Source organism: Muscardinus avellanarius, assembly GCF_963383645.1.
Source record: "Muscardinus avellanarius genome assembly, chromosome: X".
NCBI classification, from domain to species: Eukaryota; Metazoa; Chordata; class Mammalia; order Rodentia; family Gliridae; genus Muscardinus; species Muscardinus avellanarius.
The window spans coordinates 48,190,322-48,207,801 of record NC_137792.1 but is presented as its reverse complement, the minus strand read 5'-3'; positions in this window follow the sequence as shown (position 1 = coordinate 48,207,801).

Genomic DNA, 17,480 nt, shown 5'->3' with positions numbered 1-17,480 from the left:
CATCATTTTGCCTCTAATACTTGGAACATAGTATGCAGTCATAAATGAATAAATGACCATCTATCTGAATGCATGTGAGTTGTGTACCAGGATGTGGGGCTACATAGTAAGAAAGGAAAAAACTTAAGTACTTACAGCATACTGGTGCCATCCTGACACTGAATCTAAGCTCCTCTAGGACTTAACACAGTGGTCTGAATACCTTTCTGTTTGCTGAAAACAAATTAAGCCTTTGTCTAGTTAGGACATACAAAAATCACACACTGATCACACATATATCCTGGAGTTTCCCTAAGAGTAAAATAAAAGAGCAACCCACAAATAAAAGTTATAATAAAGTTTAAGGACAAGGTTAGAATTATATATAACATTGTATTTAACATTTGGCAGGGAATCTTAAATCTGGTCTCACTATGGATTCATATACTTTTTAAAGAATAGTTAAATTTGTAACTCAGATCAATTTGTAATTTTTGAAATTTAAAAGAAGGCATGTGTCAAGGTTCGGATGTCACTATGGGAATCCTACAGGCTGCTAAGAACCTTACAAAGTGACATTTACCTTGGTGAATTCATTATTGTTTACAATCTGGCTCTGAGCCTAGCGCTCAGAAACATGTTGATTCCCAGCAGACATGATCACAAGAGGATGATTATACCTATCCGTACATCTGTGAAAACTTCTGGGCATCAATGTATTAATTTATAATTAGATATCTCTTGTTAGATCCAAGAACAATATTCAACCAAAAGTACATTGTGTAACTTTGATCAGATCTAAATAAAAAACCAGATTATAATTCCTAGATTGCTTGGTTGGCCTGGAATTAGAAATTAAAATCAAGATTTTCTGCTACTTAGAAGTTACTGGATCTTTAAGCCTGTTTTGTATAGCTCTGATCAGACCATTGTATGTGAATTTAATAATGTATCTCTCTCAAAGGGCAATTTTATTTTCTACTCTTAATTTTGTGATTTTGGCTGGAAGTAAAGTCTTTGCTATTTTTGTCTCTCCTCCCCTACTCTATACGTAGTATGAATCCCAGAGGCTAATTCTTAATTTTCTGATGCTGACATGATTTTGGCTGTGCAATGCTGGAATTGTCAGAGTGCTATGAATACTATACCCAAGCAAGAATGTTTCTGCAACTCAGATTATAGGATACAAAGTAGTTATAGAAGTAACATATGTGAAAATTAAGACTGCCTGGGTGGTTTCATAGCATTCTCAAATATCTGCCCAATTTTTTTTTTTTTTTGATGGTACTGGGGGTGGAACCCAGAGGCTTTCTACCTCCGGGCTATACTCCCAGACCTATTTTATACTTTATTTGGAAACAGGGTCTCACTGAGTTGCTGAGAGCCTCACTAAGTAGCTGAGGCTGGCTTCGAACCTGTGTGATCCTCCTGTTTCAGCCTCCCAAGCGCTGGGATTACAGGCTTGTGCCAGCTAAAATATCTGCCCAATTTGAATTTCTAAGAGATTGTGTTAAATTCAACTAGGCAGGTAGGATTGGCCCAAGTGAGTCAAAGACTGTATTAACTGGATAGGATTTTCTCATCAGAGTTCAGGCTAATAATGGATCAGAGACAGGAAAAAAGGAAGGAATGAAGGGAGAGAGAAGGGGGGAAAGAAGAAGAAAATCAATATATTTTAAGTTTGTATTATATTTTAGTTACTGCTAAATGGTTTCGATACATTACTCTAGTTAACTGTCATAATCATACTTTATGGTAGGTATTCTTTTCTTTCTACAAATAAAGACACTAAGAACTTAAATAAAATGCAGTCATACAATTAGTGTTCAAATGATTAGCATTCAACCCTAAGTCTTTCGGATCTCAGAATAAACATCTATCATATTACATTTAGAGTAAGCAGACACTAAAGGGAAGGAACTTGATGCCTAAATACAAACTCAGAGTACAAAGTCTGAAACATTTTCAGTCTGTGCCTGAGGCTGAAATTCCTGGGATGGCCTAACTCTGTCTCCCTCTGGGTAAGTGTTGATTAAGAACTGGGTTATACCCACAGTTACAGTCTCTGAACAGAAAGGAACCTTGGGCTGAGTAGCAGGACAGTATATCCTTCTGGTAGTAAATATAGAGTAGTTCTATCTTGAGGAGCCTAGAAAATTTGTTAGAATATTACAGTTATTTCACAGAATGATAAGAATTCAAGCTAAAGTGATTTTAGAGAAGATCTAACCCAACTCTCTTACTTCACTAAGAAGGTGATATGTAAGGAAACTAGCAGTAAAATTGGGTCTAGAACCTAGATTTCTAGCCAACCCAATCTATCTTCACTTTGTATCATATTGAAAAAAGAACAAAAAGAATGTTACCTATAGCACAGAACAGTAAAATTACTGTTAAATTATTCTTCCTTGGAAATCGCAGTCATATTTTTACAAATATAACTAATTCCTTCAGACAGGTTAACATTCCAAAAATTAGAAATGTTTAAAAATAAAATGGGTTATCTGTCAACTGGTATGAATTCTATTATTAGAAATGCTGGAAAAGATATTGGATTACTAGCTGCTGGAAGGAATTAAAGAGAATTTAGGAATTTGATTGGTTAGTCATCGAATATCTATCATGACCTTCATAATTTTTAAATATAATCTTTGTTTTTGGACTCGTTTCAGATTCTCAGAAAAACTGACTAGAAAGTACAAGAGTTCCTTCCCATCTCTCATTTTCCCCCACAGATACACAGCTTCTCTTATCAATGTGTTGCACCGGAATGGTTTTGTTTGCTACAATCAATGAATCAGTAGTGACTAATTGTTATCCAAAGTTCATAATCTATGTTAAGGTTAATACAACTTTCTATGGGTTTTGAAAAATATATAGTGGCATGTATCTACCACTATAGTATCATTCAGAATAGTTACAGTGTCTTAGAAATCCCCCATACTTAACTTACTCATTTTTGCCTCTCTTCAAGCCCTTGGAAACTACCAATCCTTTTAATGTCTCCATGGCTTCCTTTTCCTAGAATTTTAGAGAGTTGGAATCATACAGCATAAAGCCTTTTCAGGTTGGCTTCTTTCCTTTAGTAATATGAATATAAGGTTCCTCTATGTTTTTTAATGGTCTGATAGCTATTTTTTCCTGCAAGATTGAAATAAGGATCCTCAATAATTATATGACCTCTGCAATAAAAATTTTCAGCCCCACCTTTTTCTACAATTTTATTCCTACATTCCAAATTGTTTGCAGAATGATTTGCTAATACCAATACCTCAGACTCGTCGTGTACATGTTCAAATCCAAATTTATCATCTTTGTATCACCATCCTCTCTACAACCCCAAGTGAGGATTTTTTAAATTTTCAACTTCCTGTTTTTATTATTAACATACTTCTTCCAAAGTTTTATTTTTGGCTTGCCATCTGCAGCTAATAAATCATTGGCTTTTACTGATTCTGCCTCTGTTTCTTTCTCTCCATGATCACTTCTAATATTTCTAGTTCGGATTTGGTGTAGATAGTTACAATAGCACGATTAATAGTTTGCCATCTCCTATTTCTCCCCAGTCCCTCACCTTTAATGTATTCTACAGATTGCTCTAAGTAGAGTGTCCCCAAAATCTCACTTTTTATGTGATTTTCCCATCCAAAATATCTTCAATAAATTATTTTTAAAGTTGTTCCATATTATTACATTTGTTGTAAACACCACATTTGTTTATTTATATTCTTATTGGCTTAAGATCTTTATTATATTGCTATTTCTACTCTGACACTGCCTTGTTGAACTTAGTAGCAGTGTCTTTTGCAATTGGGTAATCAAAATTGTGGGAAAGAATCTCAACAACATTTTTTTTGTGCCGGGCACACAGCAGATTATACAATTGCTCTAGTTAATACTGTGCCCCAGGTCAAGGAAACCAAAAGAAGGAAGAAACTACTACCATTTAATATAGCCAGAATTTTTATCATGGTAAAATATACGTATATAACATATATCACATTAACTATTCATAAATGTACTCTGGTTTCTCTTCAGATCATAAATGTACAATTCAGTGGCAATATGCATTCACAATGTTGTGAAACCATCCTACCATACACACCTGTATTATTTAGTTTTTCATCACTGTGACAAAATACTTGAGAAAATCAACTTAAAGGAGGAAAGATTTATTTTGCTTCTGAAATGGTTTCAGAAATTTTAATTCATGATCACTTGGTTCTGTTGTTTCTGGGCCCACAGCGAGACAAAACATCATAGTGGGGAGCATGTGGTAGAGCAAAGTTGCTCACCCCCATGGTAGTAGGAAAGGAGAGAGAGAGAGAGAGAGAGAGAGAGAGAGAGAGAGAGAGAGAGAGAGGAATGAGAATGAATAAATATAGGATCAAAATCAACTATTAGCACCACCAGCTGAGGACTAAGCCTTCAACACAACATTGGGAACATTCCAGATTCAAGCTATAATGATACCCAAAACTTTTAATCATCACCATCAACAAAAAGTCTATACGTATTAAACAGTAACTCTTTCTTCCCTCTCTCCCTTCTATCCCTTGATACCCTACTGGCATTCATTTTCCTATCTGTATGAGTTTGCCTATTCTAAGAATTTGATATAATAATAAAGATAAAATATTTTTCCTGGATTATGTGACTAAAGAAAGTATTTTTTTTTTGGTAGTGGTATTGGGGATAGAACCCTTCTACCTCCGGGTTACAGTCCCAGACCTATTTTATATTTTTTATTTGGAAACAGGGTCTCTTAAGCCAGCGTGGCTGGCTTCGAACCTGTGGGATCCTCCTGTCTCCGCCTCCCAAGCACAGCGATTACAAGCGTGCGTCACCATGCCCAGCTTAAAGACAGTATTTTCAAGGTCTACCTATGTTGTAGAATATATCAAAACTTCATTAACATTTAGGATTTGTATTCACTTTCACGATATTGTGTTTTATCTACATGTCATATTTTGTCCATTCATATATTGCTGAATTTGGGTTCTTTTCTTCATTTATTTTTATTTTTAATTTTCGTGGTACTGGGGATTGAATCTAGAAGTATTCTACCTTTGAGCTACACTCCCAGCCCAATTTTATTTTTTTGTTTTCAAAAAGGGTCTCACTAGATCGCTGAGAGGCTGTCTTGAATCTGTGATCCTCCTGTCTCAGCCTCCCAAGTATTTGGATTACAGGCATGGACCACCATACCCAGCTTTTGTTGTTGTTGCTATTATGAACAATGTTACATTGGTACATTGCTATACAAATGTTTGAATTTCTGTTTTTCTAGATGTGAAATTGAATCTGTGTCATATGGCAGTTCTATGCCTAACCTTTTTAGAAACAGCCAAAGCGTTTTCTACTTTGCCTCTTCTACTTTACATTCCAACCCCAAATATATGAAGCTTCTAATTTATCCACTCCTTTTATGTTTTTATTTAAATTTATTATTATTATCATTATTATTATAGCATCCTAATGGGTGTGAGGTGGTATCTCATTGTGATTTTGACTTGAATTTCCTAAATGAATAACAATTTGAGCATCTTTTTGTGTGCTTGTTGGCCACTTGTACATTATCTTCTGAGAAATTTCTATTCAATTCCTTTGCCCATTTTCAAATTGGATTTTGTTTTTAAGTTGCTGATATTAGGTATAGCTTTTATATTCTTAATATTAATATTTTATTAAATATCTGCTTTCTAAATATTTTTGCTTTTTTGATACTATCATTTGATGCACACAAATTCATAAGTTTGGGAAGATCTATTTTTATGTTTTTTGGTTTTGCTACTTGTGCTTCTGGTATAAGTCAGTTTTTAAAAAATATTTTATTATAATCTTCCCGTTCCTTGTATTCTTAAAATAGTTTGGTTTGGTTCCAAAGACCTAAGGAAGGGTAAAGGTCAGCCCTTATTATTGTACATAGGAGTGGCGCTTCCTGGAGAAAAAAAAAAAAAAACCCTAAAATTAAATAGAGAAAGCCACTGAAACAGAATACTAGAAACTCAGATCCAAGAGCTGGGAAGGCCCTCATGCGATCACTGTCTTTAACCTTAGGTAGAATTTATCATTATACTAATTTGTAGATAAAATTACCAGTACCTAGAGAGAGTTATTTTAATTCAATAAACATCCTTTTAGTTTTACCTATATTTAACAAATTTTTCTTGATAATGAGTTAAGTTAATCACCTAAAGATCATATGGCTATTATTCTAGAAGACCAGGAAACTGCTTGAAAACCTCTGACAATTTTCCAGGAAAATTTTAATAATACACCCTAAACGTTATTTTTAGGGCATATAACACGCCAAGTGAAAACTGGTGTAATGCTCTTCCTGTTGGTTCTTTAAACTTTACATGCTACAATCCATTAATAAACTGAAGAAGGTTTGATTTCTTTCATTAAAGACCTCAACATAATGTCCTACCTGGATATTTTATCATTAAAATTAACCATCAATTCAAGCTATAACAATATACATATATACATACATACATACATATATGCATACATATGAATAAGTATAAATATGCTAGAATTGTTAGACATTTAATTTAGAAGAATTGCTAGACATTTATTTTAGGGATTTTTTTTTTAGTTTTACCTATATTTAGCATTTTTGTTGGGTAATGTGTTTAGTGAATCACCTTAACTGGCAAAGGAGACTTTTCAACTCTAATTAAAGTTATAGACCTTGAAACAGATTTTCTTAAATTATGCCCTGAGTCTAATCTAATAACAGAGGCCTATAAAATAGTACACTTTCTCAGGCTAGAGGTAATAGTGATATCATGGACGAAATAGAAAATATGTAGCAGAAGGAAAATTGGAGAGAGATTAAAAGTATAAAAGGGACTTGATCCATTGTTGCTAGAGAAAGGGGGCCACATGGAAAGTATGAGAAGAAACAGATGTGGCCTTTACTACCAACTGCTGTCTGACAGCAGTCTCACTCTTTGCTCTTTCCTGGTTAAGTCAGGACATGTTCATCAGTATGTAAATCCTGAATTTCAGAGTAATTAAGGCCAGAATATTGCTGGTGCAGCCAATGGCTCCTAGTTTAGTCTATGGATCACAAAGCAATTCAAGCCCCCCCCCCCAAATTTCAGATGGGTTTTTTCACTGTGAATGGATCATATCTTAACTTCTCACCACCCTTTCAAAGAGTTCATGAACTCATCTAGTTTTTACCTACTTGTTGCTTTAATTCTTTTAATTGGCACAGATGTGTGTGTGTGTGTTGTGTATGTGTGTGTGTGTGTGTGTGTGTGTTTGTGTGTGCTACTGGGGATTGAACCCAGGGGCATTCTACCTCTGAGCAGGACCCATACCCCTATATTTATTGTTTATTTTGTTTTTTGTTTTTGTTTTTTTTGGGGGGGCTGATTTCTTTTTTTTTTCCATTGGTGCACTGTATTCATACATCATAGTGGGATACAAACTTTTGTAGACATACATGCACACATCGCCCAGTCAGCCCCCACCCGATTTTGAAACAGGGTTTCACTAAGTTTCTGAGTGTCTTGCTAAGTTGCTGAGACTGGCCTCAAACCTGTAATCCTCCTACCTTATCCTCCCAAGTACAGGATTACAGGTGTGCGCTAGCAAGCCTGGCTTAAGTCAGTGCATATTAATCATAGAGAATAGTGGATGTAATTGAGGCACATTTGTACATGCATATAACATAATTTGATCAGTTTTACTCGTTGGTACACCCCCTTGCCCTCTCTTTCTCGCTTCATCCTTCCCCTAATGTTTTCCTTTTTTCCCCCACAAAACTCCCCCCTTTTCTGCCTTGTTTATTTCTTATGACAGAATAGCAATGCATTTCACAATATCCAAGTTGTGGAACCAGCCTAGATGTCAGCAACAAATGAACAGATAAAGAAAATGTGATATACCTATTGGGGTTTTATTCAAATGAATTTTTAATAAAGACCCTTTTCTTCCCACAACCAGGTCCTTTATGTTAGCTGAAAAACACATTCACAATATCAACAATCAAGTAAATTATAGAAAAACAGGGAGTGGAAAGCTTCATACTACTGCATTACTGCTGCCTTATGTTGATTACACTTATTAATATAGTTTGGTATTGAGTGTAGTATTTCAAGTATTTGAAGGCTATTAGGAAAGGAGGGTATACCACCCAAGAGATATACCCTAAAACTAATTTATAGAAGAAATTATTTACATGAGAGTGCAATGGCATAGCATGTTATGGATGCACATCAACGACTATAAAACCATGTTTTCTTGGTTTATCTGAGAATAAGATCACCAAACTCTGAGCCTCACAGGTAAACTCATCTCCTACACATTTTAGTAATATTGGTAATGACTAGAGAAGAAGGAGTGTTTTCTTTTAATTGGTCCCACTGCATAGTAACTATATAATTGGATTTTATCTAAATATTCATTCCATTTTAGTTCCACGACTTAATAAATTTGTTGTCTTTACTTCATTTCTCATGCATTTCTCAATAACATGGAAATTTCATTGATTCTACTTTGAATGTTTAGTACTCATGGTCTCTAAAAACTTCCTACTTGCCAAAAGGTATGATTTTGTCTCCATCTCATCTTCTTTAGTGAAATGCATTCTCCCTGTAAACATTTTTGTGGCCGGGCGTGGTGGCGCACACTTGTAATACCAGTGCTTGGGAGGCTGAGACAGTAGGATCACACAGGTTTAAAGACAGCCTCAGCTACTTAGTGAGGCTCTCAGCAACTTAGTGAGACCCTGTTTCCAAATAAAACTATAAAATAGGTCTGGGAGTATAGCCTGGAGGTAGAAAAGCCCAGGGTTGTTCCACCCCCAGTACCACCAAAAAAAAAAAAAAAAAAAAAAAAAAAACACCAAAACTATTTTTTGTCACTCGGATTTCATAATATTGCATTGTTTTGATTTTACTTTGCCTTCACTATATCTCCTCATTTTTGTTTTTTATGTTTTCTCTTTTTACATTTTTTGTTGTTGCATTGTATTCATACATGTTAATGGGGTACAAGATGGTAGAGGCATACATGCACACATCACTCATTTAGCCTTTCCCCAATTTCCATCCCATTCCCTCCTTCTCCCTCCTTCTCATGTTTGTCTTACTGATTGATTTTGATATGTTTATGAATGGACATCATGTACATTAGGGAATTTTCCTCTTCCCCCTCCCATCCCCTCAGTTAAGTTGCCTTATATGCTCATCTATAGTTTCTCCTTCTTCGTCTAGAGTTCCTTCTCCCTAGCTTCCACATATTAGGGAGAGCATCCAATTTTTACTTTTTGTGAATGATTAATCTCACTTAGCATAATGTTCCATCCATTTCCCCACATATGATATAATTTTGTTCTTTATGGTTGAGTAAAATTCCATTGTGTAGATATGCCATAGTTTTGCAATCCATTCATCTGTTGATGGACATCTTAGCTGGTTCCATAGTTTGGCAATTTTGAATTGTGTGCCTATGAACATAGATACACATGCATTACTCTAGTAGTTTGGTTTCAATTCTTTTGGTAGATACTCAAAAGTGTTATTGCTGGATCATATCATAGCTTCATTTCCACTCATTTAAGGGTCCTTCACACTATTTTCCAAAGTGGTTGCACAAATTTGCAGTCTCACCAACAATGTATTATAGTTCCCACTTCTCCACATCCTCACCAGCATTTGTTGTTGTTTATGTTTTGAATGATTGTCATTCTAATTGGAGTTAGGCGAAATCTCAGGATAATTTTGATTTACACCTCTCTAATTGCTAATGATATTAAACTTTTCATGCATTTATTGGACATTTGAATTTCTTTTTTGTGAAGTGTCTTTATAGTTCACTTGCTCATTTTATGATTGGGTTATTTGGGTTTTTTAGCAGTGAGTTTCTTGAGTTCTCTATATTATAGTTATTAGTCTACTTTTGGAGGAGTAGTTGACAAAAATGTTCTATTCTATTGGTTCTTTGTTGAGATTTGTGCTAGTTTCCTTTGCTGTATAGAAGCTCTTCAGTTTCGTGCATCCCACATATTGATCCTCCTTTTAACATCTTGTGCCCTTGAAGTCTTGTTGAGAAAATTTTTACCTGTGCCTATGTGTTGAAGTGTTGGGCTTAGGCCCTCTTCAAGAAGCTTCAAGATCTCTGACTTTCAAGTCTTTGATTCATCTTGAGTTGACTCTTCTGCAGGGAGAGAAAGTGGGATTTATTTTCATTTCTCTGCATATGGTTAACCAGTTTTGCCAACACCATATGTTGAAGAGGCTATCTTTTTTTCCAGTGTATGCTTTTGGCCCCTTTGTCAAAAATCAATTGGCTGTAAGGGTGTGGATATGTTTCTCAGTCTTCTATTTTGCTCCATGATCTACGTATCCATTTTCATGCCAATACCATGTTCTTTTTATTACTATGTCTTTGTAGTATAGTTTAATGTCAGGTATTGTGATTCCTCCGGCATGGTTCTTGTTGCTGAAAACTACTTTGGCTATTTTGGGTTTTGTTGTTGTTGTTGTACCAAATGAATTGAAGGACTGATTTTCCTATGTTTGTGAAGAATGACTTTGGTAATTTAATGAGTATTGTACTGAAATTGAATTTGTAGATCACATTTGGAAGAATGCCCACTTCGATGATATTTATCCTACCTGAACATGGAAGATCTTTCCATTTCCTAAGGTCCTTTTTGATATCTTTTTTCAGTGTTTTATAACTTTCTTGGTAGATCTTTTTACCTCCTTGGTTAGGTTTATTCCTAAGTTTTTTTATTTTGTTTTGTTTTGTTGTGGGATATCCTGAGTAGACGTGTTCTATGGATTTCTTTTTCAGTGGATTTATGATTGGCATAGGAAAGCTTCTGATTTTATTAAGATTGATTTATATCCAAACATTATACTGAATTTGTTGATCAGTTCATTTAGCTTTTTGGTTCAATTTGTTGGATCTTTTAAGTATAGTATTATGTCATCTGCAAATAAGGATAGTTTTAGTTTTTTTTTTATCTGTACTCCTTTGATTTACTTCCCTTGCCTTATTGCTCTGGCAAGTACTATATTGAAAAGAAGTGGTGATAATGGAAATTCTTGTCTTGTTCCTGTTTTTAGGGGAATTTTTGCATATTTCCCCCTTTTTAAATAAATAAATAAATAAATAAATATTTTATTTATTTATTGTGGTACTGGGGATGGAACCCAGGGGCATTGTATCTCCAAGCTACACCCCTAGCCCTAGTTTTTAAGTATTTTTTAATTTTTGAAACAGTGTCTCACTGAGTTATGAAGGACCTCGCTAAGTAGCTGAGGCTGTCCTCTAACCGGGATCCTCTGGTCTCTGCCTCCCGAATGCTGGGATTACAAGCACACCCGGCTGTTTTCCCCTTTTAATATGATGTTGGCTGTAGGCCTATTACATATTGCCTTTATGATGTTGAAGTATGTTCCTTCTATTCAAATTTTCTGCAGTACTTTTAACAGAAATGTTTGTTGGATTTTTTTGAGTGTTTTTTCAGCATCTACTAAAATGATCATGTGATTTTTTAACTTTAGTTCTGTTTATGCAATGAATTATATAGTTTGTTTTTAACCTTGCTTGGTCATGGTGTATGATTTTCTTGATGTGGTTTTGAATGTGTGTTGCTAGTATTTTGTTTAGCAGTTTTGTGTCTAAGTTTATCAACAGTGTAGGCCTGTAATTTTCTTCCCTTCAGCTTTCATTATTTGCTTTTCATATTATTATGATGTTGGCTTCATAGAATGTATTTGGGAGAGTCCTGTTTCTTTCTATTTCACAAAAATAGATTGAGGGGTATGGTATTACCTCTTCTATAAAGATTTTGTAAAATTCACTTGGGAAACCATCTGATCTTGGCTTTTGTTTGATGGTAGGCTCTTTATTGCTGCTTTAATATCTTTGATTGCTATTAATCTGTTTAAATTTTCTATATCTTCTTGGTCCAACTTAGGAAGATTGTATGTGTCTAGAAAGTTGTTAATTTCTTCTAAGTTTTCCATAGCCATTTTATATCTCCCTTTGTATTTTAATCACATATTTGGTTCTCTACCTTTTAGCTTAAGCAGTTTATTAAATTATTTAATTTTCTGAAGGACATCTATACTCTTTTCCATATTGACTGTACTAATTTACATTTCTGTCAATAGGGAACAGATCTGATTTTTTTCACATCCTCTTCAACACTTATTTTTCTCATTTTTATTATATCCACTCTTTGGTGGTATCTCACTATGATTTTAATTTTTATTACCATAATGATTAGTGAGTTTGAGCATTTTTCATAGATCAGCTATGGGCAATCGTATATCAGCTCTTAAGAAATGTCAATTTAGTTACTTTCCACTTTAAAAAATACTTTCTTTTCTGCTACTGAGTTGTAGAAATTCCTTATATATTTTGGATTTTTGCAAGATAATTAACCTAATTTTATTATCATTTGAAGAACACAGAAACTCTTAGAATCTTTAATCATAAATCAGGTTACAGAAAGTCCTTTATCACACATTTGCACAAGGTATCTAACTTTAGCCAAATTTACTTCACATTGAAATATTATAAGTAATCAGAAGATATTTTAGTCTTTTTAAAGAAAAGCGGCGTGATAAAAAAGAACCACAAGGTACCCAATAATATTAATATAGATTAAATACTATAATGTTTTTAGAGAAAAAGTTGATAGTATAAATTGAAATACATGGAAAAGCATTATAGATACAAACACTAGAGATAAAATATATTTCAAAACCATTGCAAGTACTTCTATCATCAGGTATAATGAAGTGTAAGGACCAGAATTCCTTAAATAACTGGAAAACTGAACAAAATATATGAAACAATGGTGTTCAACATCACTATGACTTAAAACAGTTTGATTTGGATGTCATTATCTTCCTGATTATGGGAGCATCATTCTTTTGACTTCATGATTACTTGTGTAATAATAATACCTCCAGTCTTTTAATCACTTCTTTTTAGGGGAAGGAGGTAGAAATATTTTCTAAACTTGGGTTTCAAGTTTGTGACCTTAACTTTTGTGTTGGCCCTAACTGAAACATGCCAAAATGTGTTTTCAAGAATTTTTGTTTAAGGAAGTATTGTATGGAAGCTTACAAAATGAAAGACATTCATCTAGACTTGAATATGTAAGCAAGATAACACACAACTGTACCAACTGATTATTAACTTTGTTGTTTTATAAATTTGTATGAACTTGAAAATCTGTTGCCCATTACTATATATGTACAAATAAATGTAGCTTAGACTTGTAAAAAAAAAAGAATAGACTACACTCAATCCAGTGTATGTTATTGATGCCTTCATTATAAAATCTGTTGAGTTATTATGTAGATTAATTTCTAAATTTTCTATTGTTTCATTAGAGCATGTGGATGGTTTTATGCCAATATCATTATATTTTTATTTTTATACTTCCTTAGTATGTTTTAAAGTCAGGGATCATGATGCCCCTCAGTTTTTTCTTTAGATCAGGATTGTTTAGTGTGTTATGAGTTTTGTGTGGTTCCATATAAATATTAAGAATATTTTATCTAGTTCTGTGAGGAATGTCATTGGTATTTTAATGGGAATTGCACTCAATCTATGTATTGCTTTGGGAAATATAGATATTTTAACAATATAAATTCTTCCAATCTGTGAACATGGGAGGTATTTCAATTTTTGTATCTTCCTCAATTTCATACATCAGAATTTTATAATTACTGTTAAAGAGACATTTTACTTCTTTAGTTAAATTTATTCCTGAATTTTTTGTACATGTGGATATTATGAATAGGATTGATTTGTTATTTCTTTTTCAGGCAGCTCTATATTACTGTATAAAATGCTACTATATTTTGCTTACTAATGTTGTATCCTGCAAAATTCCTAAACTCACTTATCAGTTCCAGTATTTTTGGAGAGGGTCAGGTTTTTCATACTTTCTATATAAAGGATCTTCTCTATAAGCAGGGATAATTTGACTTTCCTCTTTCCCATTTAGGTTTCTTTTGTTTCTTTCTCTTACATAATAAATCTGTTCAAGACATTCTGTATAATGTTGAATAAGATTAAAAATTGACATATTTGTTTTTATTTATTTTCTGATTGATGAATTATGGTGAAATTGTAGAATTCAATGTGACATTCATACATGCACATGATTTGATCAGTTTTATTTTGCACGAACTCTTCTTTCCATTTCTTTCTCCATCCCATTGATTGCCTATATATACTCTGCTGTTATCCTTTCTATTTACATAAGGTTCATTTTTAAACTTTTTTCCCTCTAGCTTACACATAATTGAGAAAACATTGACTTTTTGAGTCTGGCTTATATCTTAACATAATGCTTTCCAGTTCCACTCATTTTGCTGTAAATGACATGATTTAGTTTTTCATGGTTGAATAAAACTCCATTTTCTGTACTTGTGTGTGTGTTTGCATGCACATGCTTAATATTTTCTTTGTCCATTCATACATTTGACAGAGTCCAATACTGATTTCGTAATGTGACTGTTGTGAATTGTGCTTCTTTAAAGATGGATATGTATTATCACTATGATATACTGGCTTGAATTCTTTTGGACAAATACCAAAGAGTGGTATAGCTGGTTCATACAGTGGTTTCATTCAAAGCCTTTTGAGGAATTTCCATACTGATCTCTATAGTGATTGTAGTAATTTAAAATTCAACCAGCAGTTTTCCTACATCCTCACCGACATTTATTATTATTTGTATTATTGAGAATTGCAGTTCAAACTGGAATGGAATAAAATCTCACTGTAGTTTTTATGTATATTTCCCTGATTACTAAAGTTGCTGAATATATTTTAATATAATAGCTGGCCATTTGAATTTCTTTTTCTGATAAATATCTATGCTTTCTTTCAGCATTTGCAAAGATTTTGGTTAAATTTGGAGGTCTTCAATTCATTTTTTTTGTACTGGGGATTGAACCTAGGGGCATTCTAACTCCGAGCTACACCTCCAGCCCTATTTTTTTATTCTTTATTTGAAACAGGGTCACACTGAGTCGCAAAGGGCCTCACTAAGTAGCTGAGACTGGCCGCAAACCTTCAGTCCTCCTGCCTCAGTCTCCCAAGTACCAGGATTACAAGTGTGCACCACCACATCTGGCTTCCGATTTTTTTTCAATTGAATTTTATGTAGGGTAAGAGATAAGGACCTAGTTTCACGCAACTTTCACAGTTTTCATCTAGCTTTCCCAGTACCATTTGTTTTGTTTGTTTTGTGATATTTGGATTGAAACCAGGAGCATTCTACCTCTGAGCTACATCCCCAGACCTATGTTGTGGAGAGCCTTACTAAATTTCTGAGGGTGGCCTCAAACCTGAGATATTCCTGTCTGAGCTTCCAATGTACTGGGATTACAGGCATGTATCACCATGCCTTGTTAACAAGTATCTTTTTTTCACTGTTTGGTTTTCCACATTTCTCAACGATGACTGTAGCTGTGTGGATTTGTCTCTTTGTGTTCTATTCTATCACATTGTCTGCATGGCTTTTTTAAAAATTATTTTATACTTTTATGGGTACAATGATGAGTTTCAATGTGATACATACATGTATACATCACTTGGTATATTTCTCCTCATTTACCTGTCTCCCTTCTCTTTCTTCCCTTATCATACATGTTAGTGAGATTGGCAGTGAAATCTTGTGTGGATCAAACCTTATTTGAACTATCTACAATGGCTGTTTTTATGCCAGTATTATACTGTTTTTCTTACTATATCTCTGTAGATGCCATTTGAAAATGGGCATCATGATGCCTCCAACATTTCTCGTCTTGCTCTGAATTACTTTGGCTCTACTAAGTCGTTTATTTGTATACACAATTTTCTTTGTGGTATTAGTGATTGAGTGATATTCTACCTCTGAGATAAAACCCCAGCTCCATATTTTATTTTTAAACAAGGTCTTGCTATGTTACTGAGCCTAGCTGTGAACCTGCGTCTTCCTGTCTCAGCCTCCCAAGTACTAGGATTACAGAGTTCACCACCACATCTAGCTTTTACACATAAATTTTTTGGACTGTTTTTTTCTAGTACTATGAGGTATTTTTATGGGGGTTGCATTTATCTGCAGAGATCTTTTGGTAATATGACCATTTTAATAATTCTGCCTATCCAAGGACATTGGAGGCCTTCCATCTTTTGTTTTATATTTCTTCTTTTTTGTTTTAAAATTATTTATCAAAATGTATATGCATTTATTTTGACTAACTGTATACTAGTAACAGTTATCAAAGTAATTCAGTCAATAACATTTTACCATTTACAGTTTGAGGCTAGAAAGAGAAATTAATTAAAATATCAATGTATATACATATTTTATTTATTAATTTAATTTATCTTTAAATTTTATTTCTATGTGGAACATATTGAAAATGGTATAAATTTAGACTGTGCTTGGCACCCTCTCCCTCCTCCCCGGTTCTCCTTCCCCCCTCCCAACAATGAATGTCCAGGTTAACTATGCAATATTCATACTTTTACACATATTCGGATGTAGCTCCTCCATTAATCAACTTCAGCCTTCTTCCTCTTCTATCCTTCCATTCTAGCTTTGAAGAGATTTCCCCTCCATTATCTGGAGTCCCTCTGGTATCCCCAATGCTACCTAGTTTGGGCATATTAGAGAAAACATGTGTCCCTTCTCCTTCTGTGCTTGGCTGATCTCACTTAACATAATATTTTCCAGATCTTTCCATCTTCTTGGGAATGGCATGATTTTGTTCTTCTTTATAGCTGAATAAAATTCCATTGTGCATATTTCCCATAATTTTGCAATCAATTCATCTGTTGATGGAGATCTAGATTGGTTCCATATTTTGGCTATTACAAACTGTGCTGCTATGAACATGGGTATGCACATATCACTGTAATTCTCCAATTTCAACCCCTTTATTTTTATTTTATTTTATTTTATTTTATTTTATTTTATTTTATCTTTGGTGGTACTGGGGGTGGAACCCAGAGGCTTTCTACCTCCGGGCCTTTTTAAAAATATTTTGTTTGGAAACAGGGTCTCACTAAGTTACTGAAAGCCTCACTAAGTAGCTAAGGCTGGCTTCAAACCCGTGCGATCCTCCTGTCATAGCCTCTCAAGCGTGGGGATTGCAAGTGTGCGCCACCACACCCAGCTCTCAACCCCTTTAGAAAAATACCCAGGAGTGGTAAAGCCAGATCATATGGTGGATCTATTCCCAGTTTTCTAAGGATTCTCCACACTGATTTCCATAGCGGCTGAACTAGTTTGCACTCCCACCAACAGTGTAAAAGAGTTCTTCTTTCCCCACATTCTCGCCAGCATTTGTTGTGATTTGATTTATTTATGTTTGCCATGCTGATTGGAGTTAGATGGTAGACATCTTTTATCTCTTTGATTGCACTCATAGGTAGGTATTTTTTGAGACAATTGTGCATGGAATTGTTTTTCTGATTTCTTTTTCCATGGATTCCTTGTTGGTGTATAA